The following is a 6,077-nucleotide window of genomic DNA, read 5'->3' on the forward strand; positions in this document are numbered from 1 at the left end:
CCCTTAAATTTAGGATCAGTTACCAAAAAAGAAGGAAATATTTGATTTTTTATTTTTCTTATTAATGAAATATAAATAACATTTTTATCAAAAAAAGAATTTTAAACTAAAAAAATTTAATTTTTTTTTCTTAAAAAATAATTTTTTTCTCCTATTTTACGTTTTTTTTTTCGAAAAAATTAATAGAAATCCAACCGCCAATCAATACATTTGTATTCATAAACGATTTTTTTTTCAAAAAAACTAATACTACTACAATCACAAATGAATACATATCAATTTACAAGTAATCCAATTCTTTTCAAAATAAAAGGGGTATAAAAATTATCATTTCTTTATAAAATAATAACTTTAATCATAAATAAATACACTTATTCACATATGATTACACTGTTATTTACAAATGAATATATTGTTATTAACAAATGAATACCCTGATATTCACAAATGAAAAAAGACTACATCTAATCATAAATAAATACACTCATTCACACATGATTACACTGCTATTTACAAATGAATACATTGTTATTAACAAATGAATACCATGCTATTCACAAATGAATACCTCTCTCACGTATTTCATCAAACAGCCCAATCGTCCCAGATACAAAGCCAATGAACCCAATGTCAAATACGCCCTCTACAACCAAAGATAATCCTTATACAAAGCTGGAAGTAACACAAATCTAATGTTGCCCCTCTTGCTCATTGGTAATTACTATTTTCCCTTTTTACCCTTCATTTTCCTTTTTACCCTTCCTTTTGTATGTGTAATGTAACAGTGGCATAACACAAACTTTCCCATGCAACCTGTAGAAACGGATCACTTGAAGATACAAAAACAATCAATGATAAACTCTAGAGTATCTGCCATAGTGATGACCTGCAAACAAATCAATGATGTTTTTAGAAAATTGGCAATTCACAAACTTTCCCAGCCACCCTGTCAAGAATGTGTTTTGTTTTTACTCTTCAAATTGTTCCTGGGATTCCGAAATCAGAATCCACGAAGAAAAAAGTATAATCAACTAACCTTAAAAAATCTAAACATCCAAAAATTGAATATAATAGAATTTGGATGTAATTAGACCTCGACTCCATTTTCTTGACTGAATCGCTCCACCACAAATAGACTATAGCGACAATCAATACATTTGTAAATCAAAATTGAATCGTTGGTTTCAAAATTCACACCACACAACGCCAACAAAGACAAATAATCCTCAATTTCAATTAATTATCGATTGCAATTGATAATCTTCAAAAGGCAATTCTGGAAACGCAACAAAAAAATGCTCCAAATGTTGATTTTTGTTGTTGTCGCATCTCAAAATTCAAACCACACAATGCCAACAAAGACAATCCTCAATTTCAATTAATTTTTTTGTTGACCTGGTGGATCGAAACGAGAAATCAGAAGCTTAGGAAGGAAGCTTATTAATTGAATTTATGTTAAAATGACAATCAAGGAAATTTTACAAGGGCTTAATATCAATCGACATTATGAACTTGGACAACAGAAATACGAAAATGATTTAACTCGTACCTTTTTCCGGCCACCTCCGGTTGAGCTCCGTCGTTTCCCTCTCTGGTGGTCAGTGTTGCCGCCATCGGCGACTACCCTGCTCTTATTTCTGTTCTCGTGGCCACACAACAACACATGGAGATTGAGAACCCATGTGCATTCGATTTATTCCCTCTGTATCTCGATTTCCTTCAACCAAACTACCTCAAATTGTGTTTGATGCTTCGAATCCACTCCCGTATCCTCGTCTCAGATCCTCGTCTCTTCTGATTTTTATGACCACACACACCCACCCAAAACGCAATTAGTATTTTGTTGTTTTATCCGGGATTTTAATTGTGCGATGGTCGACGATGGAGGATGGCAGAAGATGATGAACGAAAACAGTGGTGAAGAAGGTGGGGGTGTACGGCCGGTTTTTTCAAAATAATTAGATTAGGGTTTTCTAGAGAGAGAGAGAGAGAGAGAGAGAGAGAGAAATTATAGGAATTTCTATTTAATTAAATTATATGGATTTCCTATTGTACCCTTCTTGCCATTTCAAAGTTACATATTTAGCACATCAGTTTTATAAATATTCATAAATGGTCCGGTTGATAATAGCCATAGATCTAATTATTTATAAGGTTGTGATCTGTTCTCGCGTTCTCAACCTTTTAGGTGTTCTCATTTGATCTTACTCCTATATATATATATATATATATATATATATATATATATATATAGTACTACGGTATTCAAAATTCTATACAATTACTACCGATTACACAATGGGTACGGTACTACCAACCAAAGATGCTGACTAACAAACATATTGGCTACCAACTTAATTGGTTCGGTGCGGTATCTTTTGTACATATTTGACAGCCACTCAAAATCCTTGTATAGAGAAGGCAGCGAGAAGTCCATATCTTTCACTTACCTTTCCATTTCTTGATCTGATGAGATTGAAGCTTAATTGATATTTGGGTCGTCCATCTGGGGAGAAAAGCCCAAAATGTTTCTCCGATTTCTGTCCAGGTTTCATTGTTTCATCAAATATTGAATACAAATAAGTCTCTATCGATCTTCCAGGCTTCGCCGGTGTTCCTGTTGTTCCCGTGACATGTGAAATCAAATTCCCATAATAAATTTATGCATTCCGAGTTGTCGCTGCATCATCTCCTGCCGATGGCCACCCACTCTCCGACACAACAATCTCCACATTTTCTCCACCAAGAGATGCTAGAGCTGCGTAAATATCATCTAAAATGATGTCAAAAAGGTTAAAGTATTGACGGCCATTATACTTCACAATCGTTCCCGATGCCGTAAACAACGCATACGGTAGATTGGAATTACCGTTTGCATTAGCGTATGCAAAATAGGTGTAGATGTTGACAAGCATTGGCGAGTTGTTTTCAGCTAGAAATCTGATTATCGGCTCAATAAACTCTCGTGCATTGTCATTAAACGCGCCATCGCTTGGTAGAAAGGAGACGCCTAACAAACCGCCGTAGATTGCCGTCAACACCTTAATCTGGTTCCCTAGGCCGGCGGCTGTAACGGCGCTGTGTAGATTTCGCATCGCCGGAAGTAAGGAACTTACGTATTCACTATTCCCTTTGTTTGGATTGACATCGTTGCCGACAGCGACGTATCTAAACCTAACGTCGGAGTAATTTTGAATATTGTTCATAACCCATGTGTTCGCTGCACTTTGTTGGTTGAGGGATTGCAGAGCATCATTAGGAACGCCGATGATGAGTTCGATATTGGTTCCTTTTAGGGCTTGAAGAGTAGCTCGATCTGGATCATAAATTCGCATTCTGGTTATGTTGTTGATCTTGTAAAGGTTCACCACATCCTGTTGCGACGCCAAATCATCACCGACTCTTCCATAACACACCCCTACAGGTTGCGCATCTTGTGCAACTGTAAACACAAAATCATTCTAATATAATCAATGTTTTGAAAACCGGACCGGACATTGAACCGGCCGTCATACCGGTTCGATGGTTCAGGTGGTCGACCGGTCCTAAAAACCGGATAAAAACGGATATATATATATATATATATATATATATATATATATATATATATATATGGAGTAATAAACGTTATTATTTAGTATATAAACATTGTTTATGTGAAAATTATATATATTCCATATCATATCATATATATAACATATCATATTCGAGGTGGAGTAATAAACATTATTATTTACTCTATTGTTTATGTGAAGATTTTTTTTTTAAATAAGAGACAAGCCAAAGAACCTTCTTTCTAATTGTGAAGTCTTTTGTTCCCAGTCCCACATCGAGTAGACGAAAGAAAGAAAAGAAAAACATAGCTTAATAAATAGGAGGGAAAGAAGTAAGTTGGCAAAGCAAATCCCACATCGGCTGTGGATAAAAAGATTAAGGTTTGTCTCCTTATTAAAAGGAACCCACAGGTAGATAAACTAGTCAAATGGCCGGCTGTCTTCATTTAGAAAAAACCGGTTTTTTTTATTGAACCAGTACCGGTTCTAACCGGTTTGTCTAAAACCGCCGGTTTTTAACGGTTTGCCCAACAAGCGGTTTTTAGGGAATTTTGAAACGGATTTGTTACCGGTTCCCAGTTGAACCGTCCGGTTCGGTCCGGTTTTCAAAACAGTGAATATAATTCATCTTTATGATAATATGCATAGTATAATATTAATAGTTTATTTTGAACTGATGAGAAATTATATAAATCAAAATGAATCATTATAACTTTTCTAACAGTTAAAAAAATCGTTTTTTTGTTATTCGGTTTTGTAAAATTGTAGCTCGATTTTTACCTAATTACATCGTATCAATATTGTTGGTTTTTTAGTTTTTCCAAGAAGGAAAACTTTTTTTGATATAATTGAAAAGAATATAATAGTTTAATTATTAAAAATAGTAATAATTAAATGATTACATAAACAAATTGATACAAATATGAATAGTTTTTTTAGTAATATACCAAAACCATACGACAAAACTAGGGGTGCAAACGAGCCGAGCCCGAGCCGGGCCAGACTCGGCTTGGGCTCGTTTAAGTTATACGACGCTCGAGTTCGAGCTTTCTTTTACGGAGCTTGGCTCGAGCTCGTAAAGAATTATACAAGCTCGGCTCGGGCTCAGCTCGTTTTTCGTTTGATGTGCCTAAATAAGCTTAAGCTCGGCTCAAGCTCGTCAAGAAGCTCGTTTATTAATACCCGAAATCCATAATTTCCCAAATATGTTTTTATTTTAATATATGAAAATAATAATAAATTATATTATATAAAGACTCGTTTAGGCTCGCGAGCCTAATCGAGTTTAGTGACATAGGCTCGAGCTCGAGCTCGTTTAATAAATGAGCTTAATATTAAGCTCGAGCTCGGCTCGGGCTCGTTTAAAACTGGTTTCGTGTCGAGCTTTTAACGAGCCGATCCCGAATAGCTCGCGAGTATCTTGGCTCGTTTGCACCCCTAGACAAAACGCCCATAAGCAAAACGAAAACTGTATTCATGGACCAAATGAAAAAAGAAACACACCTGTGATTATGAATATGAGATGATTTGCAAGTAATCAAAGCAACAGGAGCATTATTGCCGTCATTGAGGGGTTTTGAGTTATATATATATATATATATATATATATATATATATATATATATATATATATATATATATATATATATATATATAATGGACAAAATGTCAAAATCTACATGTCATTTTTTTAATTTTTGGAAAATTCCTGGAACGAAGGAAAGATGGTTGCAATACGAATTATAAGTCAAAATTAAAATATCTTTTCTTCCTATATAATAAAAGACTTTTGTTTTTGCCATGTGGCATCTTTTATGCCTAAAATTATACAAAATGAAGTGTCTATTTTGTCATTCTCCTTTAATTCTAATCAACAATTCAAAATGGGTGATGTTAATAAGACACTCTTTACATATCCTATTGACCACTTTATAAAAAGTCAACATATAATTAACTATTTATAATCAGTTTTTTCGGAAAACAATGCAATTTTAGCCAATAAAAATATTTCAAAATTCAATTAAGATGTCTATATGGTAAAATAAAATGTCTTTTTAGCCACCCTTTCAAAATATATGGGATGTTTGTCCTCCAATTTCCCCCGCATCCCTACATCTAGTCATTCCCTCTTAGACCAGATGCTAGAGGGTGCGTGTAGGAAACTCCCATTACTTTTTCCTTGTCAGCGTGCCACGTCATCATTTTTCCACTTTTTTCCCTCACCAAAAGCCAGAGAGTGTGCGAGAAACTTTCTTTACTTTTTGTTTTTTGTTTATTTTTTTTTAAAATAAAATTAATTGATTTTGATGATTTATATTTTTTTAAATGAATAATAAACATAAAATTTATTTAAAAATAAAAACCAGTTCATTAATTAAAAATAATATTAAAAGATATATTAAAATAAACAATATTAAAAATTAAAAAAAAATACTAGAAAACAACAAATATTAAGACAGTGGGGATTACGTATTCCAGTAGTGAATACAAACAACTGCGGCTTCCTGCTGTAGGAAGGGGATT

At 33.8% G+C, this 6,077-nt stretch overlaps 1 pseudogene across 1 annotated transcript; it reads right to left on the reverse strand.

The window, feature by feature from the left end:
* Positions 1–2,259: 2,259 nt before the first annotated feature.
* LOC145105564 (glucan endo-1,3-beta-glucosidase pseudogene) lies at positions 2,260–5,117 on the reverse strand (annotated as a pseudogene). Its single transcript, XR_013707357.1, has 2 exons — positions 5,058–5,117; positions 2,260–3,442 (listed from the first exon to the last, which is right to left on the reverse strand). The product of XR_013707357.1 is annotated as a glucan endo-1,3-beta-glucosidase pseudogene (transcript).
* Between the last annotated feature and the right edge of the window lie 960 nt (positions 5,118–6,077).

Source organism: Lactuca virosa, chromosome 1, assembly GCF_052849685.1.
Source record: "Lactuca virosa cultivar CGN04683 chromosome 1, Lactuca_virosa_CGN04683_v6, whole genome shotgun sequence".
NCBI lineage: Eukaryota > Viridiplantae > Streptophyta > Magnoliopsida > Asterales > Asteraceae > Lactuca > Lactuca virosa.